This window comes from Hypanus sabinus, unplaced genomic scaffold (genome assembly GCF_030144855.1).
Source record: "Hypanus sabinus isolate sHypSab1 unplaced genomic scaffold, sHypSab1.hap1 scaffold_742, whole genome shotgun sequence".
NCBI lineage: Eukaryota > Metazoa > Chordata > Chondrichthyes > Myliobatiformes > Dasyatidae > Hypanus > Hypanus sabinus.
In genome coordinates, this window is record NW_026781593.1 from 49,403 (window position 1) to 74,293 (window position 24,891).

At 45.4% G+C, this 24,891-nt stretch overlaps 1 long non-coding RNA gene and 1 pseudogene across 1 annotated transcript in view; both read right to left on the bottom strand.

Annotated features, from left to right (window-relative positions):
• Nucleotides 1–23,563, bottom strand: part of LOC132390027 (uncharacterized) — a 34,258-nt gene extending 10,695 nt beyond the window's left edge. Inside the window, exons 1-2 of the long non-coding RNA XR_009510756.1 lie at nt 23,427–23,563; nt 22,833–23,000 (exon numbers count right to left, since the gene is read on the bottom strand). This is a non-coding gene — a long non-coding RNA (uncharacterized LOC132390027). The remainder of the gene's footprint in view (nt 1–22,832; nt 23,001–23,426) is intronic.
• On the bottom strand, nt 7,401–11,597 carry LOC132390031 (zinc finger protein 721-like; annotated as a pseudogene).
• Nucleotides 23,564–24,891: the final 1,328 nt, after the last annotated feature.

The window sequence follows — 24,891 nt, forward strand, 5'->3', positions numbered from 1 at the left end:
GGCTCATTCCCTGAGGGCTTCAAATAAATAGTATGGTACTGAATACACAGTTAGGTCTCCAAGAGACAATGGCCGTTTCCCGGGGCCAGGACATTCCAAACCCCATGTGGATTCTGCGTGTCTTTCTCTCATATCCTGGGTCTCCTGACATGAATTAATAGCGATCCTGCGATTCTCAAAAAGGAGGGGGCTACTTTGTACACTTCTGCTGCTCAGAGTTGGGGCACAGGCGTAACACCCTCTTGTTTCAAACCGTTTTAGTAATACAGAGTCTTACAGGATTCTAGAATCTAACAAAGCTTTTTTTTGCATTACAGAGTAATAAGGTTATACATTCAATTCGGCATCTAAACTGTTAACGATTACATTTTCACTTCCTTTAATAACTCAAAGTCTTATAACTTACTAAAGTCTTGTAGCATCAGACTTCAATTTAATAACCACCTGTGCTGTCTTTACGACAGTTATTTAGTTTATAGTATTTTCGCTTCGTAATTCATTCGATAGTATTTTCTAGTTAGAATTAGAAGTGTTTAAAGAATATTCATAGCATGTAAAATATAGCGGCATGCGATGACGTCACATCCGGTTTCGCCGCGACTTGTGGGAGAGTACCGGTTTGAAATTAACGCGAGGGTGCTCACCACAAGGCACACCTGAGCAGAAGTTGTTTTGCAGGCATTAGAAATCACAGTGAGAGCAACGCCTTTTCACCATATGTTAATGTGAAGAGTGAACAGTAAATGGTTAATCTTACTGCAAACTGGTTTCATTGACTGTGGTTTATCTCGACGTTGAATTCGGCGTTCCGTTACACCCGAAGGAGAACGTTACAGTGAAAAAGCGGCATTATCAGGTGTTTCAAGTGCTGCAATGTCAGCTCGATCCAGCATCAAGTCGATGGCGCCCAGCGACAAGGACAGTAGAGCGGCATCAAGTAAGTCCACCCAGGCAAGAGCCAAGGCAGAAGCCACCAGGATGCGACTGCGTTACGCCAGACAAGAAGCAGTTTTGAAAATGGAACAGGCCACCAGAGAAGCCGAAATCCAGAAGTAAAAGGCTGCCAGAGAAGCCAAAATCCAAAAGGAAAGGGCCGCCAGAGAAGCCGAAATCCGGAAGGAAAAGGCTGCCGGAGAAGCCGAAATCCGGAAGGAAAAGGCTGTCGGAGAAGCCGAAATCCAGAAGGAAAGGGCCGCCAGAGAAGCCGAAATCCAGAAGGAAAGGGCCGCCAGAGAAGCCGAAATCCGGAAGGAAAAGGCTGCCGGAGAAGCCGAAATCCAGAAGGAAAGGGCCGCCAGAGAAGCCGAAACCCAGTTGGAAATGGCAAAAATATCGACAGAGTTGCAAGTGCTGCAGCTAGAAAGAGAAGAAGAAGCTGCCAAGGCGGAAGCAGAGTACATAGAAGAAGCTGAAGGGACGCATGATCTGACCGAAGTAAGATCTACTTTAGAAAGGACCAGATTGGAACGCACAAGCGACTACGTACAATATCAAACAGACTGGCAGGCTCGTCTCCCCTCTCCATACGTATTCGATAACTTCCCCAGCTACGAGGAACCTCAGAGAGTCACGATTGCATCACATCCATACGAGGAAGACAATTTACCCTCGCGACTCCGTGATGAAGTCAAGAATGAAAGAGCTGACAACCAATACTTCTCGACACCAAACTTACAAGGTTTGATGCGAAGAGATGCAGAGGTCGAATCCAGGACGGCAAATTCCATAAGAAACGTACGCTCTCAGTCATATAGGCGCCAACGTACTTCTCCAGCCCGCATGCCGCTTACAGCTGATCCCACGATGCAGTATTTAGCACGACGGGATCTCGTCACTTCGGGACTGTACCAGTTTGACGATAAACCTGAAAATTACCGTGCATGGTACTCCACATTCACCAACGCGATCAACGGAGTCCAGCTCAGTGTAACCCAAAAGTTGGAGCTTATGGGGAAATGGCTGGGGAAAGAATCACGCGACCAGGTGAGACGCATACGTTCAGTGTACATCAACAAACCCGAGCTAGCCTTAAGCGAAGCGTGGGAGAGACTTCAGGAGAGATATGGGGCCCCCCGAAATTATTGAAGCGGCGCTATATCGACGTCTGGAAAGCTTTCCTAAGGTGTCAGCCAAAGATCACTTTAAGTTAAGAGAATTCGGAGATTTACTCATGGAGATCCAAGGCGCCAAAGAAGATGGCTACTCAGCTGGTCTAGTATACCTAGATACTCCATCCGGGATTAGACAAATCGTGGACAAACTTCCATTTGGGCTGCAGGACAGGTGGCTGACTGTTGCCTCAGAGTACAAGGAAGGCCACGGTGGTCGATTTCCTCCCTTTAGGCACCTCACTGAGTTTGTGTGCAAGGAGGCGAAGATGCGAAACGACCCTAGCCTCGTGGGTCCAGGAAGCAGTTCGATTTACACCAAGCCAGGTAGATCCTCTTCGAATGTTTTCACATTGATAAACCCGTGTCAGTGCTCAAGTCTGAAGCCCTTACAACTAACAACGACCCTAGCAAGGATTGTCCACCGCAAACCGACGACGTTCTTTCACCCCCACAACAGGACGGCGGGGAGGGAGAGGCTCACTCCAGGACAACAATTGTCAGCTCGAACTGTACAGAAGTTTGCGGTCAAGCTCAGTCAAGCCGTTCTTGTTCCAAGATCTGCCTCACGAAGGTGTACCCTAAAGGAGCCAAAGACAAGGCCATCAAAGCCTATGTGATTCAGAACGATCAGAGCAATCGCTCACGAGTCAGTCCAGATTTCTTTAAATTGTTTAACATTGAGAGTGAACAGTTCCCATACTGCCTCAAAACTTGCTCAGGCAACATGGAAACCCAAGGAAGGAAGGCAGAAGGCATCCAGATCGAGTCCCTGGATGGTAAAGTCGTCATCTGTCTCCCTCCGCTCTTAGAGTGCGATGGAATCATGAATAACCGCACTGAGATCCCGACACCAAGTGCGGCGCTACACCAGCCACATCTCCACCACATCGCCAAACACATCCCAGAACTGGATCCAAAAGCGGAAATACTCCTGCTATTAGGAACAGATGTAATCCGGGTACACAAGGTTAGGCAGCTGGTCAATGGACCACACGACGCCCCCTTTGCACAACGCCTGGATCTAGGCTGGGTGGTGATAGGGGCGGTGTGCCCTGAAGACGTACACAAACCGATGGTTAACACACTCAAGACCAATGTGCTAGAGGGTGGCCGCCATTCAATCTTTCCAACCCTGCCCGAGTGTCCCGTGCATTAAGGAAGCACAACAAGACGTTAACAAGCGTAAAGTAACTGACGAGACGCTAGGTCAGTCAGTTTTTGTTCAAACCGAGCACGGAAATAAACTTGCACAATCAGCTCAAGATGCCATTTCTTTAAAAACAAAGGACACCAAGGTCTTCAGAGATGAAGCTAATAATGGGGTTGCCCCATTGCCTTTCAGAGAACCACGCCAGCGCTCACCAGATAACAAAGAGCAGGCAGTCAAACGGTTCACGTCCTTACGGAAAACCCGGAAAGGGAAACCTGAGATGCACCAACGCACCCGATTGATCCACGAGGTACTGTGCACCCTAATGGCAGAGGTCACAGCCATTATAAACGCACGACCACTCCAGCCTGTGTCCTCTGACCCAGAAAACCCCTTCATACTTTCGCCATCAATGCTCCTTACACAGAAGGCAGGAGCACCTCCTCCACCAGGAGACTTCTCAGACAAGGATTTGTACACAAAGCAATGGAGACAAGTCCAGGCTCTGGCAAATCAGTTCTGGTCTCGCTGGAGACAGGAATATCTACCTTTGTTGCAACAGAGACAAAAGTGGACAGAACCCCGCAGGAATCTTCAAGTTGGAGACTTAGTCCTGCTCAGGGACAAGCAAATCGCCCGCAACCGCTGGCCAATGGCCAGAATCACTGCCAGATTCCCTAGCGGGGATGGACATGTCAGGAAGATCGAATTGAAGACTACCGACCAAGGCGATGTGAAAATTTACCAAAGGCCAGTTACAGAAGTTATTCTACTTCTACCCAATGACTGATTAAGAGACTAAGTTTTGTACTTTGTTCATTATGACCTTACGAAGTTCAAGCGGGGAGTGTGCTGTCTTTACGACAGTTATTTAGTTTATAGTATTTTCGCTTAGTAATTCATTCGATAGTGTTTTCTAGTTAGAATTATATTGCATGTAAAATATATCGGCATGCGCTGACGTCACATCCGGTTTCGCCGCTTCTTGTGGGAAAGTACCGGTTTGAAATTAACGCGAGGGTGGGGGCTCACCACGAGGCACACCTGAGCAGAAGTTGTTTTACAGGCATTAGAAATCACAGTGAGAGCAACGCTTTTTCACCATATGTTAATATGAAGAGTGAACAGTAAATGGTTAATCTTACTGCAAACTGGTTTCATTGACTGTGGTTTATCTCGACGTTGAATTCGGCGTTCCGTTACACCCGAAGGAGAACGTTACACCACCTATTTTTATTTATTTCCTTCAGCAAACAAAACTAAAGAGTTGTGATCTTAGCTTATGTGTGTACTACAAAAGTTCATGCAAAATACTAATCTTTATGTTACTTTCAAAATTAACAGTCAAGCTTCCATGGGGGTTGTCTTTATTATTCACATACTTTGGCGAAATCCCTTAAAACCGGCTTCTGCTATTTAAAAATGGTGTCCCCATTAACCCTCGCCTCTTCTCCGGTTAATTTCCTCGTGGTGATCTTGGGCACCCTGGTGAAATAGGCTTTCGCCCGCTCCTTTCATAGGAGTTATTTTATCAACAATGTGTTCCAAACTTAGACCATCTTCCGAATTTCCACCCAATGCCTTAATTTTACGCAAGTTGCTAGTTTCCTCTTCAGGACCCTTCAGGCTATTAGTTTTCAGTTTAAACTCTTTGTTCAAACAACATTTCAATTTCTGCCTTTTCACACCACACTCTGGAATAACAATAGCGTGTGGGGCTCCTTTACCTTCCAACTCAACCTGTAATTGATTCACAGGCTTTGTGGTACCAAGCCATTGTCTCTGTAGCTTGGTTGCTGCTTCTGTTATCAGTACAGCCTTTAAATTCTCTTCATTCAATATGGGAACTACACATTTCCCTTTACCTTCAATAATAATATTCAACTCACCAGCTTTGATCTCCTCATTAACTTGAAACACACCTTCGAGCACAAACACCTGGGAATTCTCACTTCCCACTATTATCAAGGTTAACCCTTTATTCACTGAACCAAGTCCATCTGACCCACAAGAACTGCATTCCTTTTCAACTGAATCAAATACCTCAGACTTTTTCTGATCTCCATTACTAGGTTCAGTACCACGTGCATCCACATCTTGGACACACAGACACGAGACAGTTGCCTCTTCCAGGCTTTCAATACGCGTACCCGGTCCAAATTCTAAATTCCCCTGTTCCTCCCAGCTGCTCTCTGGGCAATTCCCTTCCGGAGTAAACTCAACCCCATGGGTTGAAACAACCTCATCTGCCAACTCACCAGACTCCTTCAAGGTAAGGGTACCCTTTTCATCTAGGACTGCCCTCATTTCATCATCGGGAACACCGTTAGAACTTTCCACTTCTTCAAACAGTTCTGCCAAACCAGACAGATCATCCATGTCCAACCCTAGACATTTTAACAGCTCTGTCTGTTTCTCATCTTTATTTCGTGCCTCTAGAACTTTTCTCCTCGCTAAGGGCAGGTCTACCTCCTCTCTCTTACTCTCTTTCACTTTACTACTCTTAGTTTTACCACCCTCTAAACCCTCGTGGTACAGGGTTGGGAATAACGTCTCGGCCAACTCGATACTGTCTGGATTTAAAGTGCTCTCGTTCTCAGCTGCCTTTCTCGACATGCTGCGAGTGATCGCGTATGCGGGATAGATCTTGGAATCTGGGGCGGGTCCTCCACCGGCTGTCTCGTCAGCTTCATTGCTGACCAAACCCTACCATCGGCGAAATCATTACCCAGAAGGACGTCCGTGTCAGTTCTCGGGAATTCTGATCGCACACCCATTTCAACTGGTCCAGAGACTAGCTCACAATTCATAATGAACCTATGCAAGGGCACCACTTCCTTCCCTTTTCCTATTCCTTTCACAGCTACCATTCCCATCTTGCGACCAAAATCCAGTACCTTATGGCTAATCAATGACAGTTCAGCCCCCGTCTCTCTCCAGATTCGCCAGGTGTCCCTCTCTCACAGACCCGGTTCCATTTGACATACAAGTCTCAGACCCTTCTCGTACTCTGTCTACCCAGGGCTCTCTTGTCGATTTACTGATTATCACGGCACATCCAATAGGGACTGCTGCTTTCCCCTTTCCTATCTCCTTCCTCGGAGCAAAGCAGCTAGATGCAATATGTCCCCCCTTTCCATAATTAAAATAGGTCAAGCCTGGAAATCTCTGGCTGTCTTGCCTCTCCTCCCCAATCTTACCAGTAACTGCCGGCGGGACCTCTGCCTCAGCCAGCGGGCTTTCTCTATCGTTCCCACGATCTCTCTGGGAACTTTTATTCGAGGTAAACTTTGTCTTGTGGGTTAGGGCATATTCATCTGCGAACCTAGCAAATTTGGAGATGGACGTATTAGGCTTCTCAATCAAATACATCCGGATATCCTCCGAAAAACCACTTTTAAATTCTTCAATCAGAATTACCTCCCCGAGACGCCAAAAATCCTCTTCCACTATTTCTGCTGTACACCAACAATCCAAGAGCACACCCTTCTCATAGGTAAACTCGGTATACATCTGATTCCACCCTTCCTTTATATTTCTGAACGTTTGTCTATACGCTTCAGGTACCAATTCGTAAGTACGGAGAATGGCCGCTTTTACTTAGTCATAATTCTCCGCCTCGTCCTCCTCCATAGACAACGCCACATATGCCCGTTGTGCTTTCCCTTTTAACACACTTTGTAACAACGCCACCCACTGCTCTTTGGGCCACTTCTGATACACTGCCACCTTTTCAAAAAGCAAGAAATAACTTTCAACATCCCTTTCCTCGAATGAAGGTACTAACCTCAACTCCCGACTAACATTAAACCGCTCCTCTCGGTCTGACCCTTGAGCTCTTCGCTCTTGCCTTAACTTTTCCATATCCAAGTCATTTTGCCTCTTTCTCTGCCTCCTCATTCTCTCTCTCCTTCTCGGCTCTCTCCTTTTCCTTTTTAGCTGCCTCCAGCTGTTTTAACTGAATTTCATGCTCTCTTTGCTTCTCGGCTCTGTCCTGCTCTTTTTTCACCTCTAACCCCTTTAGCTGGAGCTCATGCTCCCGTTTCACCTCTAACTCCTGTAGCTGGAGCGCATGCTCCCTTTGTTTTTCGGCTCTTTCTTTCTCCTTCTCAGCTCTGCCTTTCTCCTTCTCAGCTGCTTTAATTTAATTTCATATTCCAACCTTAATTTCTCAAACTATAATTGAGCCGTCCCACTAGCTGGTACCTTTTCAGGGATATTTTCCAATACCTCAGCTGTAAACACATTCTTCACAATACAATACTGAGTTATGGCCATTCGCACCTCTGGCTTTTTCATTGACAACCTCACCTCTGCGAGGTTTAGCCCCTTCGCCATATTTATCAAGTCCGATTTGCTGGCCGCCTCTAGCGGTTCCAGAGTCGGGTTTTCTATAAATTCATCCACGTCCATCTTTGCTGGTTTCCCGTCTGGCTACCCGTGTACCAGATGCAAGTTTGGACTCCTTTTCCCGATTCACTGGCCTCCCAATTTGATGTCAAATCTCAAGACGAGAACCCCAAGTTGTTACGTACCCCATAACTGGGTTACTTACCAGCAAAGATAGAGAGGTCCGTTGAAGTCTGATGGTACCATTTTTAACAGTATTTATTGAAAAAAAATACACAAAAATAAGTTCAATGCGAACATACAGATAATATACGTCGTCAATACTAATTCTAAAAGCGCGGGTATAATAATAATCAATAAGAAAAAATTCTATCGTTGTCTAGGAGATAATGTATTGTCCGATGGAAATATAAAAGTCACTCAAGTTTGTGCAGGCTGCAGCCTTTTGTTGGAGTCAAGAGAGAGAGATGTTTTAAACTTGCCGGCTTTCCTTTTTATGATGTCAATCCTTCGAGAGTTCTGTTTTTGTAGTCGGTCCTTTAGCTAAGCCGTTCCGTGGAAAACTCGTCATCCGGGCAAGGATGGACAGTCGGGATTTCTATCGTTTCCCTGGTGCGTCTAAAGGGGTTGTTCCCCAGACCCTCTTTTATCGTTACTCACAGGTTCTCAGATGTCAATCAGGTTGGAATGATGCAATCTCTCAGCCAGCCCCCTCGGCTCATTCCCTGAGGGCTTCAAATAAATAGTACGGAACTCAATACACTATTCCATCTCCAAGTGACAATGACCATTTCCCGTGGCTTTGTATCGCTGAGGGGCTGGGACATTAAAAACCCCATGTGGATTCTGCGTGTCTTTCTCTCATTTCCTGGGTCTCCTGACCTGAATTCATAGCGATCTTGCGATTCTCAAAAAGGAGGGGGCTACTTTGTACCCTTCGGCCCCTCAGAGGTTGGGGCGTAACAAAATATAACTCCCAAACTATTGAGCTTGGGGGAAACAAGGCTTGAGAGTCTTGAGATGGTAAAGTATGGAAGTTCAGTTCATCCACGGAATAGGTAACAAGAGAGAGATATTTGTAATCCAGGGTAAATGTCGAGAGAAGGCAATTACGTCGAATTCCAAAGGTTCCATTGTAGTAAAATGAGAGAACAGTTGCTGTAGATTTTATGCTTCATCGTTCCAAATCCACATACGAATTATCACCGAAAGTGACTTGTCACAAGGGGTATCATCTTCAAGTGTATTATCACACCACACCCCGCCAAGCGTTAACACAAAAGTAGTCTTCACAGGATACCTTAAATCCGATCCACACCTATGGATCAAACAAGGTGACAACCACACATTCGATGCATGGTGAATCAATACTTAACCCACACTTGTGGGCATAGGAAAGCTCTAAACAGTGACTCTTGGCCACTAGTTCCCTGGTTTCGATCCTTCCATTTTTCCTCCTTTATCTCGGTCTGACTCTGAGTGTCTGAGTCCTCGGTTAAAACTAAACAAGCTGTGAGTGATGTAAACAAGCTGCAAGCCAGACTGATTTGCCTTCTTAATCACTCTCTCTCTTAAAATTAATGTCCTCAGCAAGCAAAAGCAAGGGATTAATAACAATGAGAACTGACTGGTGTGCCAGTAGTTGGGATGACTGAATGAATCCTTTCCAACATTCTGAGCAGGTGAATAGCTCAGAATGTGTGAACTGACTGGTGTTTCTGTAGGGTGGAGGACTGAGTGAATCCCTTCCCACAGACTGAGCAGGTGAATGGCTTCTTCCCAGTGTGAACTTTCTGGTGTCTCTGTAGGGTGGATGAATCAGTGAATCTCTTCCCTCAATCTGAGCAGATGAATGGCTTCTCCCTAGTGTGAACTCGCTGATGTCTCAGTAGGTGCGATGACCGAGTGAATGCCTTCCCGCATTCTGAGCAGGTGAATGGCTTCACCCCAGTGTGAACTCGCTGATGACTCTGCAGGTTGGATATCCGAGTGAAACCCTTCCCGCAGTCTAAGCAGGTGAACGACTTCTCCCCAGTGTGAACTCGCTGATGTCTCAGTAGGTGGGATGACAGTGTGAATCCCTGCCCACAGTCTGAGCAGGTGAACGGCTTCTCCCCAGTGTGAACTCGCTGATGTTTCAGTAGGTGGGATGACCGAGTGAATCTCTTCCCACATTCTGAGCAGGTGAATGGCTTCTCCCCAGTGTGAACTCGCTGATGACTCTGTAGGCTGGATGACCGACTGAATCCCTTCCCACATTCTGAGCAGGTGAATGGCTTCTCCCCAGTGTGAACTCGCTGATGTCTCTGTAGGCTGGATGACCGACTGAATCCCTTCCCACATTCTGAGCAGGTGAATGGCTTCTCCCCAGTGTGAACTCGCTGATGTACCTTCAGTTGGGATGAGCAAGTGAATCCCTTCCCACAGTCTGAGCAGATGAACGGCTTCTCCCCAGTGTGAACTCGCTGGTGTATCAGTAGGTGAGATGACATAGTGAATCCCTTCCCACATTCTGAGCAAGTGAATGGCTTCTCCCCAGTGTGAACTCGCTGGTGTATCAGTAGGTGAGATGACATAGTGAATCCCTGCCCACATTCTGAGCAAGTGAACGGCTTCTCCCCAGTGTGAACTCGCTGGTGTATCAGTAGGTGAGATGACATAGTGAATCCCTTCCCACAGACTGAGCAAGTGAACGGCTTCCTCCCAGTGTGAACTCGCTGGTGTTTCACTAGAGTCGATTCCAAAGTGAATCCCTTCCCACAGTCCGAGCAGGTGAATGGACACTCCTTGGTGTGAAATCGCTGGTGAGCCTTTAGGTCAGATGACTGAGTGAATCTCTTCCCACAGTCTGAGCAGGTGAATGGCTTCTCCCCAGTGTGAACTCGCTGGTGACACTGTAGGGTGAATAACCGTGCGAATCTCATCCCATAGTTCGAGCAAGTGAACGGCCGCTCCCCGGTGTGAATTCGCTGGTGTGCCATCAGGTTAGATGAGGAAGTGAATCCCTTCCCACAGTCTGAGCAGGTAAACAGCCTCTCCCCAGTGTGAACTCGCTGATGTACCTTCAGTTCAGATGACTTAATGAATCCCTTCCCACAGTCTGAGCAGGTGAATGGCCACTCCCCAGTGTGAACTCGCTGATGAACTATCAGTTCAGTTGAGTTAATGAATCCCTTCCCACAGACTGAACAGGTGAACGGCCACTCCCCAGTGTGAACCACCTGATGTACCTTCAGGTTAGATGAGAAAGTGAATCCCTTCCCGCATTCTGAGCAGGTGAATGGCTTCTCCCCAGTGTGAACTCGCTGATGACTCTGCAGGTTGGATAACCGAGTGAATTCCTTCCCACAGACTGAGCAGGTGAACGACTTCTCTCCAGTGTGAGCTTGCTGGTGTCTCTGTAGGGTGGATGAATGAGTGAATCCCTTCCCACATTCTGAGCAGGTGAACGGTTTCTCCCCAGTGTGAACTTGCTGATGACTCAGCAGGCTGGATGACGAAATGAATTTTTTCCCGCATTTTAGGCAGATGAATGGCTTCTCCCCAGTGTGAACTTGCTTATGATTCTGCAGGTAGGATGACCGAGTGAATCCCTTCCCACAGACTGAGCAGGTGAATGGCTTCTCCCCAGTGTGAACTCGCTGGTGTACCTTTAGGTCAGATGACCGAGTAAATCCCTTACCGCAGTCCGAGCAGGTGAATGGCTTCTCCCTTGTGTGAACTGACTGGTGAGCCATTAGGTCAGATGACCGAGTGAATTCTTCCCCAGAAATTCAGCAGATGACCAGCTTCTGACTGGTGGGTCCACAGGTGGGATGACAGACTAAATACTTTTTTACACACAGAACAGGTGAATGACCTTGCCCAATGTGAACTTACTGATGTACCTTCAGTTGAGATGACTGACTGAATCCATTCCCACAGCCTGAGCAGAAGAATGGGCTCTCCCCTGTGTAAAATAATGGAGGTGCCAGTTGGTCAAATGACTGAGTGAATCCTGCTCCGTAGTCTAATCAGATAGGAAGGTTGATTGAATCCCTTGCTTCACCTCTTAAATATCTAGACAGAGACAGCAAAACTGTTGTGCCATGTTTGAGCTTCTGGGAGACAAATTCCTTCTTGTTTTTAACTTGTAAAAAGATTTACAAAATACATCAACGGGAGTAGGACAACACTTCAGATGAGATTACTAGAGTTGCCAAGGTTTGATCCAGCATCGCACTGTTATAGTGAGGTTCCACCCAAGTTGGACAGAGAAATCAACTTCTAACTGGGCACAGTGCTGGTATCTGGAATAACCATCAATTCCCTGATGCTCTTCTTGTTTCTATAGGAATGGGGCATTTCTGCCATCTCAAATCTGTGACCTGGCTCAGTTTGGCTCAGTCCATTGGTATTATTCCCTGTTCCTGCTGAGCTGCATGGGTGCCTGGCCACACAGTAACTGAAACATTCTCACACAAATAGTCTTTCTTAATGGGCAGCTGGAATTTTCCCATATGTATTATTAACTTAAAGTGCCACAGTTTTAATGCCTTATAAAAATTTCCTGCTGAGATGAATAGTTGGTCCACACAGCTGTTCAATGGACACAGAGTGAATCTTTGAATTATTTCAGGCCCTTGCAGAAAAGTACCAACACAGAAACAGGCCCTTTGGACAATCTAGTTTGTGCTAAACTATTTAAACTGCCCACTCCCACAACCCTACCATTCAGGTACCTACACAAACCTCCTTAAATGTTGAAATTCAGCTCGAATTCTCCACTTGTGTTGGCTGCTCATTCCACACCCAGATAACCATCTGTGAGAAGAAGTTTCCCCTCACATTTCCCCTTAACATTTCACCTTTCACCCTTAACCCATGGCTTCTGGTTGTAGTCGCACACCATCTCCGTGGTAAAAGCCAGCTTGCATTTAGTCTATCTATGCCCCTCTATCACAATCAAATCTCCCCTCAATCTTCTACATTCCAAGGAATAAAATCCTATCCTGTTCAATCTTTCCTTGTAACCAAAGTCGCCCAGACCTGGCAACATCCTTGTGAATTTTCTCTGAACTCTCCGAACCTCTTTTACAACTTTCATGTAGGTAGGTGACCAACACAGCACAAAATATTCCAAATTAGGCCTCACCAATACCTTCTACAAGTCAACATAACATCTACCTACTGTTGACAGTGCTTTGGTTCATGAAGGCCAATGGGCCGAAATCTTTCTTTCCATCTCTATATAACTGTGACACCACTTTCAGTGAATTACGGACTTGTATTCCCAGGTCCCTTTCTTCTACAACACTCCTCAGTGCCCAACCAGTCAAATACAACACCTCACTCTTGTCTGCATTGAATTTCATTTTCCATTTCTCAAACCATTTTTCCAGCTGGTCCAGGTCGCACTATAAGCCATGATCATCTTCCTTGCTGTCCACTACACCCCAATCTTGTTGTCATCAACAAATTTACTGATGCAGTTAACCACAGTAATCCAGTAATCCAGATTACTGATATAGATGACAAACAACATCAGATCCAGCACTGATCCCTATGACACACCACTGGTCAAAGGGTTCCAGTCAGAGAGGTAACCATCTGCTACCATACTCTGGCTTCTCCCAAAGACAGTGTCTCATCCAATTTACTATCTCATCTTGAATGTTGAGTGACTGAACCTTCTTGACCAACCTCCCATATAAGACTTTGTCAAGTGCCTTGCCGAAGTCCATGTAGACAACATCCACTGCCTTGCCTTCATCCACTTCCCTGATAACTTCCTCGAGACGCTATAAGATTGGTTAGACATGACCTACCATGAACAAAGCTATGCTATCCATCCTTAATCAGTCCACATCGATCCAAATACTTATATATCCAGTTCCTGCACATATGTTAGAATAACTTTCCCCCTACTGATGTCAAGCTTACCAAGGTACAATTTCTTAGTTTATTTTTAGAGCCCTTCTTGAACAGCAGAACAACATTGGCTGTCCTCCAATCTTCCAGTACCTCAACTGTCACTAAGGATGATTTAAATATCTGTGCTTGGGCCCCTACAACTTCTGCACTTGTCTTCCACAGGGTCCGAGGGAACAATTTGTCAGGCACTGGGGATATATTCCTGGTAATTTTCCTTCATACGGCAACAAGATTACCTCTGTAATCTGTACAGTGTCCATGAAATTGATGCTACTTTGCCTCACTTCTACAGACTCTGTGTCAATCTCCTGAGTAAATACGAATGCAGAAAAAATCTCCCCCATCTATTTTGTCTCCTCATATGGATTACCATTCTGATCTTGCAAAGGATTAATTTTTTCCCTTGCAATTTTTTGCACTTAACATATCTGCAGAATCCATGCCTTCTTTCATCAGTGTTCACTTGAATTTCCTGTATCTCATAAGTAGCCCATTTGTTCCTATCTGCCTGTATGCACCTCCTTTTTATTGATCTGGGAGTGATCAAAACACTATCAAAACAAAGGGATGATACAGCTGCATGTTGGGGGGTGGGGGTAAGTGGGGTTAAACTAAGGTTGCAGGGGGAATGGATGCCTGAATAACAGAACAGAAAGTGGAGGGGTTTTGAAGACAGGTGTTGTTCAGACCTCGGACAAAGTCAGGAATGAAAAACGTTGAGCATGATGCAGTGAATATGCTGAGCCCTGTATATCTCAATGCAAGGTGCATGATAGGAAAGGTGGATGTGTTCAGGGAATGGATCAACACCTGGAATTAAGACACAAGGATCTGGCCAACCACGTAACTTACTCTAGAAACTGCCTAGAATTTCCCTAGCAAATAGCCCTCTATTTTTCTAAGCTCCATGTGCCTATCTAAGAGGCTGTTAAAACACCCTATTGTATCTGCCTCAACCATCGCTGCTGGCAGTGGATTACACGCACGCACTATTTTCTAGGTAAAAAACTTACCCTTGCCATCCCCTCGGTAGCTATTTCCAAGTACCTTAAAGCTATGCCCTCTCGTGTTAGCCATTTCAACCCTGGGGGAAAAACCTCTGACTATCCACACGATCAATGCCCTTCATCACTTTATAAACCTAAAAAAGGCTCTGAGCATTAGAAAGTAAGTTTGCTTTGAGGATCTGTTAGAATTATGATAGGGTAAATGCAAACAGCTTTTTCCGCTGAGGTTGGGTAGGATGACAACCAGAGGTCATGGGTAAGTGGGGAAGGTGAAAATTTAATGGAACCATTTGGGAAAGCTCTCTAATGAAATGGTCGTGAGAGTGTGGAATGAGATGCCAGCAAAAGTGGTGAATATAAGCCCGGTTTCAACAATAAGAGAAGTTTGATAGGTACTTCGATGGTAGGGGCATAAAGGGTGATTGTCCCAGTGTAGGTAGTTGAATTAGACAGCTTAAATGTGTTCTCGGCATTGAATAGGTGGGCCAAATAGCCTGTTTCTCTACTGAACTTCTCCATGTTTCTATGACAGAGAAGCTGGCCAAACTTGTAAGGGGAAAGGTAGCAGTGACAACAGAGCAGCAATGGCTGGAGTTTCTGGGAGCAATTCGGCAGCTGAGTGATCGATGCAGCCCAATGAAGTGGAAGCATAGGAAAGGCAGGAGAACACAACCATGGCTAAAATGAGAAGCCAAAGCAACATAAAAACCAAAGAGAGAGCAAACAACCAAGAGCAAAAACTATTGGGAAGCTTTTAGAAACCAACAGAAGATGACTAAAAAAAAAGTCAGATGAGCTTGCATGGATTTATGATTTGTAGTCATTAATGAGTCTTGGTAGCACCCAACAGTCTGAGGCATTCAGAAGAATAAAATATCCGTGGCCTCAATATCTCTTGAAAACCAAGGTTCCCTGCATCAGTTACCTTTCAACTTTTATTTTGACAGACACATACAAACTCAACACACTCAAAATTTCACTTCTGAAGGCCTCACACTTACCAAGTACTCCTTTGCCAGAAAACAGCCAGTCACAAACCACACTTATCAGATCCTTTCTGATACCATCAAAATTGACCTTTCTCCAATTTAGAACATCAATCCATGGTCCAAACCTCTCTTTTTCCATATTTACTTTTGAATCTCATGGCATTACGATCACTAATTTCTGTCATCAGCCCTGGATCATTTCCTAACAGCTTATTGCACACTTCTATGTTGGGAATCCTACGCACTGATTAAGGGCACATTTGACAAACTTTACTCCATCTAGTCCTTTTACATTATGGGAGTCCTAGTCAATATATGGAAAGTTAAAATCACTTACTGCATCAACCTTTGTTTCTTGTCATGGTCTGCAATCTCTCTAAATCTTGTTCCTCTAAATCCCTCAGACTATTGGGTGCAACAAAGTCCCAATCATGGCTACAATATCTTAATTCCCTGCCCTGAGCTCATCTGGCTTTCCTACGATGCTTCTTGCTTTGTGATATACACAGTTCAGCACATTCATCGCACCATGCTCAGCCATTTGATTGCTGATTCCATCTGAGGACTGAACAACTTCTGACCAAGCCTTTAAAGGCGGGAATCTGTCCCCCCAGTTTAACTCCCTACTGCTCCAATACTTACCAACTAAGTTAGCCAACATGATTAAAACAAATAACATGGATGGCCTGACAATGACCAAAATCGAATGTGACGAGCTTTAACATATTGTTGGGACCTGACTTTCAAATCCCAATCAACCCTGAAGGGAACTAATATTAACGGTGAAGATGTTCAGTGGGAAGAAGGACACAAGAGGGCGATATCTGGGGATCAGAAATGGGAAGAAAAACCTACCAAGAGACAGGTGGGGACAACAACCCGTTTTCAAATTAACAAGCTAGGATGCTTCCTGCCGTGAGTACCATCCCTCAGGAAGAGCCCAACGGAACATTGCAAGTTGCTGGAATTCCAATTCCGTTTATGATTGATATGCCGGCAACCACAGCCACTCTCAATCAGGAAGTAATATCGGAAAATGGATTCCAGCTATCAAACACTACAATCACTGTCTGGGTTCGAAGGCACGGAACGCACGTATTCACATACACAGCCACTGCAGGTGGAATTCCAGGGGGATTGAGAAAAGCCAGTATTATGCACCCCTCTAGGGACAAAGTTCCCAGTCACATTAGAGCAGTTAAAGGAAGAGAGAACAGTGTACTACTGGCCGAAGTTCCGGATTTCCTTTGGTGACAAACAGGACAGGTGGTTCCCCATACACCGTGAGGGTTTGCCTTGGGTTCAAGCCAAAGAGCCTAGGGTTCCTTGCCTACACCCTGATGAAACAAGCCTCCAGCACCGAGGGAGGCTGGCCAGACTTGGCCGCAAGCCAACTCTGATACTGGAAGGACTCAGGTGAAGACAGGACATCTGGTAAGACTCTCTTTTAATATTGACCGAACCCAAGAGGCTGTACCCCATCTTTGCGCAATTTCAGGCCATGAAATTGGCCTTGCTTGTTAATTTCTAAAACTGCCCCCCATCTGGATCACCATGAAAAGAGGACAGAGATTCCCATCCATTCTGCTATATCCCCTCAAGCCCGAGGCAATGTTTTATGAGAATGGAAGCCCTTTTGTCGATCCAGCAGGGAAACAATATTCTGGTGATGCGATAGTAACTGACAGTGAAGTAATTGAGCGGGATTCTTTTGAAGCAGCTGTCTCATCCAGAAGCCTGAGCTGTTTGCTCTGACTTGTGCCTGTATCCGAGCAACAGATAAAAGTGAGAACAATTACACGGACTCCCGTTATGCATTTGGAGTTGTACATGACTACGGGGCTCTCTGGGAACATGGGGATTCCTGACTTCCTCTGGCCACCCCATTAGTAATGCCACCTTTGTAAACAACTTACTCACTGCTCCACAGCTACCTTGAGTTCTGGCCATTATTAATGTGCGGCCCACACCCGCATGTCCAAACAGGTCACTAAACCCAATGCTTTAGCAGATTAGACAGCAAAAAGTGCTGCACAATCCTCGATAGTTGTAGTCTCCTCGGGTTCCCATCAAGCAATCCTCCATGACTCAGGCAGAACAAGTTTGCCAGACATGCGAGAGTTACGTACTTCTTAGGGGGACACCTGTGAGGAGGAGTGCAAGCTGTGGTCCCAGATGGGGTGCCAGAAAGACCCCGACCCAGGTTTTTGGAACACCACAGTGGGACAGGTTTGTGTTCCTACACAGTTTTTACCTATATTGGTCAATTATGTACACACCTGGAAAAGGAGGGAATGGTTGCTAACCTGCACCCTGCACACCGGGTACGACTCCCTTGACCATTTTTGTGTCTACAAGTTGATGTTACTGAATTGCCTAGAATACATTGCTGTAGATACTGCTTAGTTATTACAGAAGTATTTAATAGATGGATTGAAGCTATTCCAACTACCAATAATACTGTTATGACTGTTGTGAAGGTATTATTACGGGATATAATTCCCAGGTACGGCCTGCCAGAGATGCTGAGCTCTGACAATCGCCCACACTTCGTGGCGAAAGCAAGCGAAGGGGTGTGTAACAAACTAGCTATCAAGCAACAATTCCACTCTGTACACCACCCACGGGCTGCTGGCTTATTGTAAAGTGTCAATGGCGCTCTGAAGAGTAAGTTGGCCAAACTAACAGCGGAGACTGGACTCACTTGGTTGAAGGTCCTACTGTTAGACCTATTCCACATGAGGGTCACCCCACAGGGGAAATCAGTGTTGTCACCAGCTGAAATCATTTATGGACGGCCCATGAGGACACCCTGTGGACCAAGACCTTGTGCACCATTGTTCTCAGAAAGTCTACCAGGTAAATTGGATATGCATACCCTAGGGGAAGAGATGGGGAAATGCATATGCCAACTAAACAAACTTTTCCAAGCATTCCATTCACAGGTACGATTGGCTTACAAGGAAGAGAACTACCACGCAGAGAGGAGTGACTGTGCTGTCTTTACGACAGTTATTTAGTTTATAATATTTTCGCTTAGTAATTCATTCAATAGTATTTTCTAGTTAGAATTAGAAGTGTTTAAAGTGTATTCATTGCATGTAAAATATATCGGCATGCGATGACGTCACATCCGGTTTCGCCGCGTCTTGTGGGAAAACACCGGTTTGAAATTAGCGCGAGGGTGGGGGGCTTTCCACGAGGCTCACCTGAGCACAAGCAGTTTTGCAGGCATGAGAAATCACAGTGAGAGCAACGCTGTAAGTTAATAGATAATCGATATATTGAACTAAGATGTTAATGCTGATCCTGTTAGAGGTAACGACGGTAGATAATGTTTATGCTTTCGTTAGTTAAAGAGTCGCGGATAGTTTGCATGGAAGTGTATTTAAAGTAGTCAATGGAGCAGGTAAACTCTCCCTGTATACTGCACCTTAGTGTAATGTAGTTATAGTCACCTTTGCAAGTATTTACACTTGAAATGTGATATTAAGGAAGGAACAAATACTGTATCAATCTTGTATTGTTTTATCAACAGTTTTCACCATATGTTAATGTGAAGAGTGAACAGTAAATGGTTAATCTTACTGCGATCTGGTTTGCATTGGCTGTGGTTTATCCGGACGTTAAATCCGGCGTTTCGTTACACCCGAAGGAGAACGTTACAGTGACTATCCCACCCAAGAACCTGGGAATTTTGACCTGACCAATAACTGGGATTGAGGGAAACTCAGAACTCGGTGGAGAGGAGCATATTAGGTGTTACTGACCACTCCACGGCTCTGAGACTGAAGGGGCAATCTCGGTGGATATATCGAACAGACTACAAACGTGTTACTGAAGGAACTGAGTAGAAGGGCTCTCTCGGAATAAAGGAAAATGTATTGGTTGATAGTGGTGTGTCGAACCTCGAGGTTTCTTGCCATGGACTGTCATTTTAAGAGAGAGTGCCTGAGTGACGTCATCCGCCAGCTTTCTCGGCTGCTGTTTTATTCTTACTGAGAGAGAGGGAGGGGTGGAACTATTTGACTCTGCAGCGTGTTTACACTTGCTCACAGCTTGTGTTTACATAGCTTGCAGTTTGCTTTATTTAAGCAAGGACAGTCAGAGACGGACAGTCAGACGGAGAGAAAGAAAGAGGATGGAAGGTTCGAAACAAAGGACCTAGTGGCCGAAGTTCGCTGTTTGAACTCTCCTGTGCCCACAGAACAATACTGAATGTGTGATTGTCACTTTGTTTGATCCACTGGAGTGGATCTTTATGTTTGGCAGTGTCCTGTGAAGACCACTTGTGCCAACCCTTGCCTGGGGGTGGTAACTCACTGGTACAGGGTACCCCGTGACAAATCACTGTTGGTGATAATTCCTATAATCCATATGGGGATTTTGATGGAGTACCCCGTGGCTACAACTTTTGTTAACCCTTAACTGGATTTGGGTGCGTTATCTGGTGACCACTTGTGAGAAAGTTATTCTGTGGAAATCACTGTCGGTAATACTTTGTGTGTTGGATCTGGATTGAGAGTACCTTGTGGAATCTACCTGTGTGTTAACCCTTGCCTGGGTGGTAGTTCCCTTTGAAGACGGTACCCCTGTTATCAGCTAGTTTTGGTGATAATTCAAATGTGGATTTGGAACGAAGACGGATAAGATCTTCGGCGACTGTTATCCTGTTTTATCACCGTGGAACTTGTGGAATTGGAAGCAATTGCCTACTCTCGACATTCACCTTGGATTACAAATATCTCTCTCTCATCATTTATTCGGGGGATGAGCTGAACTTTCATACTTTACCATCTTCAGACTCTAAGCTTGGTATTCCCTGAGCTCAATGGTTTGGGAGTTATATTTACACATATGTATACACATAACACTGTTAACCATAGAACACTACAGCACAGTACAGCCCCTTCAGCCCTTCATGTTGTGCCGACCCATATAACCCTTAAAAAAAATGTACTAAATCCACACTACCATATAACCCTCTATTTTTCTTTCATCCATGTGCCTGTCCAAGAGGCTCTTAAATAGCCCTAATGTTATAGCCTCCAACACCATCCCTGGCAAGTCATTCCAGGCACCCACAACCCTCTGTGTAAAAAAACTTACCACTGATGTCTCCCCTAGACTTCCCTCCCTTAATTTTGTACATATGCCCTCTGGTGTTTGCTGTTGCTGCCCTGGGAAACAGAGACTGACTATCCACCCTGTCTATGCTTCTCATAATCTTGTAGACCTCTATCAAGTCCCCTCTCATTCTTCTACTCTCCAAAGTGAAAAGTCCCAGCTCTGCTAACCTTGATTCATATGACTTGTTCTCCAAACCAGGCAACATCCTGGTAAATCTCCTCTGCACCCTCTCCATAGCGTCCACTTCCTTCCTATAATGAGGTGACCAGAACTGAACGTAATACTCTTAAAGTGCAGTCTCACCAGAGATTTGTAGAGTTGCAACATGACCTCTCTACTCTTGAACTCAATCCCCCTGTTAATGAAGCCTAGCATACCATAGGTCTTCTTAACCACCGTATCAACCTGTGCAGCAACCTTGAGGGATGTATGGATTTGAACCCAAAGGTCCCTTTTGATTGTTTTGATGAAGTTGTTATAGTATAAGTAGATACAAATAAAGATAGTGGTATTAATATCAAAACCAGACTCCATGTCTGGTCTATAGCTGCTGGTTCAATTAAATTGTTACAGGTATGTAACACTGGTATTCGTGTTTATGTCTTTGAGAGGGATCACCCCAGCATCTAGGGTCCCCATGTTAACACATTTCTGTATCTCTGTCACACCGATGCCGAACAGGTAGTACTAGGGGCCTGCTGGGTTTGTGCCGAAATTCTGCAGCATAGTAAAACTATGACTCCAATGTCAGTAATCCTGCTCAACCAGAGTGAGGAACTCTCAGCCTGGGCTTTCACAAATAACACCAGGGGAAGAGAGATGAGGAACTGGGGTCCAGTCAGAGATGACTGTGGCTGTCAGTATTCTGAGGGATGGTATCTCAGGCTCCCACCAAACGCAACTTCCTAGACTGGGAAACATGCATCCTGACCATACTTGCAGGTGCCCAGCAGCGGAGAGGAACAACTGAGACTGAATGATTTTGGATGATCACTTTTCTCTCCTATGGAGTAGCCAGGAATCCACCAAAGATAATCAATTTGGCTACAGCACTTGAGGAGCTGGCCACAATACTGCAGGGGCTCTGACAGAAACACAGGCCCAAGAAAACAGACAATTCCACTGAAACGAGTGCAATCCAGCAAACAGTCGTACAGAATCATTTGGCTTTAGATTTTATCCTCACTGAGAAAGGGGGAACCTGTGCTATTAGTGACAGAATGCTGCACCCATATCCCTGATGAGTCTACCAACATTACATCCCTTTCCGAGCACACTGCCAGGGAGATTGATAGCATCAAGAAAGTAGGGCAGGATTTACACAGGTTCACCGAAGGGTCGAAATGTTAGTATTTGAAGGCCTGATGTGAGGCATGATATTGCATTATGGCTTAATAGTTGTGCACATCATTGTTATATTTACTGTTGTGCACTGTTTTTATCCATTGATAAGTCAATGTTGTACACGGTTGCTTTCTCTGTGAAAAAATTACTGCTTGATCATGTAATGATCAAAAGGAGGGAGTGGTGAACTATGTAAAAGGGTTAACACTTCCTTAAACAATAGCCGCCTGTTCTTCTGAAAGAAATTGCTGATGATCAGCCAATGTACTAAGCCATGCTGAGCAATATTTCTTCTTGAGGGTAGCTAGCTAGGGTTTCTGGATGTTTATCTGAATTGTGCACTCATGCGTAGAGATAGGACAGCTTCAGTCTGTCCTGTGTGTGTAAGCCGTTATGACTATTTTGTAATTTATCTTAAGGGGCTGTAATATAGTAAATAACTTTGGTTCCAGCCTGCCTTGTGTGGTGGTTATCTGGACAGATATACCTGTGGTGTAAGGGGAATTGTTAGTCAGTTAGTGGATTGGGCGGGAACAGTCACAGACTCTTCCTGTTTAAACGACTAACTGAGTAAGTCCCCAGTGCTTGGAGTAAAGAGTTTGTATTTATATGGTCTTTGAGTGACTTTTTCCAGATTCGACTTCCACAGAATGGGAGTGGTTTTAAAGGGCTGGGCTGCTGGAAGCACATTACCAGACCTGGAGTGATTGCAACTGGATCTGACAGAGGCAGAACTGGTTCTTCTGGGCACATTCAGTCTCCCTCCAACTATTTCTCACCTTCCTTTGTACAGGTATGTAATGTCTAAAGGACCAGTGTTTGAGTAAATGAGTCTCACCAAACTTTCTCCTGACTGAATCACTGGAATCTCCGAGTCAGATGGATTCTCTTCAGTTGATGCTCTCAATCCTCGGGCTGGTTAACTTGTTGATGTTCCCCTGTCTTCAGTTGTGGTATGCTTCCAGTTGGGGTTTTTATTCCAATAAATCTCTCTCCGCAGGTCTGACTTTAACAGGAAATATAATGAAGCACATTAACAATAAATAGGAGAACCAAACATTTCTGCTTAATGCTTAAAACTCACTGAAATTTAAATGTTGAATATAATGATCTCAGTGAACAATCTTTTATTGTCCCTCACACGTCACAAAACGATATGGGATTAGAAGCAGCCATCATTCAGTCATGGTAAGACATAAGACACAGGAACAAAATTAGGTGATTCGATCAATCTGGTTTGCCCACCATTCAACCATGGCTGATTTTCATTCCAACACCATATTCCTGCCTTCCTCCTGTAACCCTGAAGCTACTTAGCAATCAGCAATATATTAATCTCTGTCATAAACATAGCCAAATGGCAGCCTCAGCCACCCTCTGCGGCAACAAATTCCACAGATCAGACATCCTTTGGCTGAAGAAATTTTCTCACCTCAATTTTAAAGAGAAACATCTTTATTCCGAGACTTTGCTGTAAGATCACAGATTCTCTGTCTAATGGAAACATCCTCCATGTCCACTGTATCCAGGCTTTCCAGCATTCGGTAGGGTTACTTAACCATACATCCCTCCACCAACCCCACTGTCCCTCTGAACTCCATTGAGCACAGGTCCACAACCATCAAATGCTCCTCAAACATAAAGCCGATCATTCCTGAGATTATTCTTGTAAACCTTGTTTGCAACACACCACGTGATCGTGCGTCACAAAGCGGAGGGCGGGGCCGATCTGCGGCGCACAGTCTCACGTGACCTGTTGGCGGGACTCCCCTTTCAGTGCTGAGAAAATAGACAGCCTGGGCTCCTGGTTTGGATCGCTTAATGCAGATTCCGTGAAGCCGATACATTTCTGACGAGCCCAGATAACTGGGTACTAAATGAGTAATCGGCCCTCATTTCGGGGCTCAAGGCCAACATCGGATCTCCCCGCCCGGGATCGGTCTCAATACTCACCGATTCTTCTGCCCCCAGACAGTGATCCCAAATCCGCAGAACGCAACCCACCTGGAGACTGTGAGCATGTGCAAAGATATAGGCGCATCATCCGGAGGGCGGGGCCTCGGAAGCGACGCAGAGTTGCAGCTCATCTGTGGTTAAATGGGAGGGGCAAATCGGATCACGTGACTCCTCCTCGCGCGCGCGCGCTCTCTCTCTCTCTCTCTCTCCACCCACCCCCCCCCCCCCCTTCCCGGGGCAGTGACTCCAGCTGTCCATTACTCTTTGGAAAGAAGCAAACATGCCACTCACATCTCCTCTCACCCTAAATGTATTAGACATTTCACCCCCAGGAAAAATATATCGTCTGTCCACTCTATTTATTCCTCTCGTATTCCTATAAATGTCCATCCAGTCTCACCCCAGTCTGCGCCGCTCTGGAGTAAACAACACAAGTTTGTGCAACCTCTCGTTACAGCTCATGCCCTCTAATCCAGGCAATATCCTGGTAACCCGCTTCTGCGCCCTCTCCAAAGCCCCGACATCCTTGTGAGAATGGGGGCGACCAGAACTGTATGAAATACTTCAGATGTGGTCTTAAAACTGTGTTACGAACTGTTACGTTTTAGAGACGAACCAGCAGCAATAGAGTTCACACTGGAGTCTGGTTTTGATGTTAAAACCACTCTCTTTATTAGTATCTACTTATAGTAACAACGAAATAAAGGAAAGGTAACAGTGTTATGTGTGTATATGTGTAACTATAACTCCTAAACTATCGAGCCTGAGGGAACAAAGCTCAGAGTCTTGAGATGGTAAAGTAGGAAAGTTCAGTCATCCCCGGAATAAATGATGGCAGAGAGATATTTGTGTTCCACGGTGAAACGCAGAGAAAAGGCCGTTACTTCGACATAACCGTCGTCGAAAATTTTATCCGTTGAATCTGTCCATATACGAGTTAT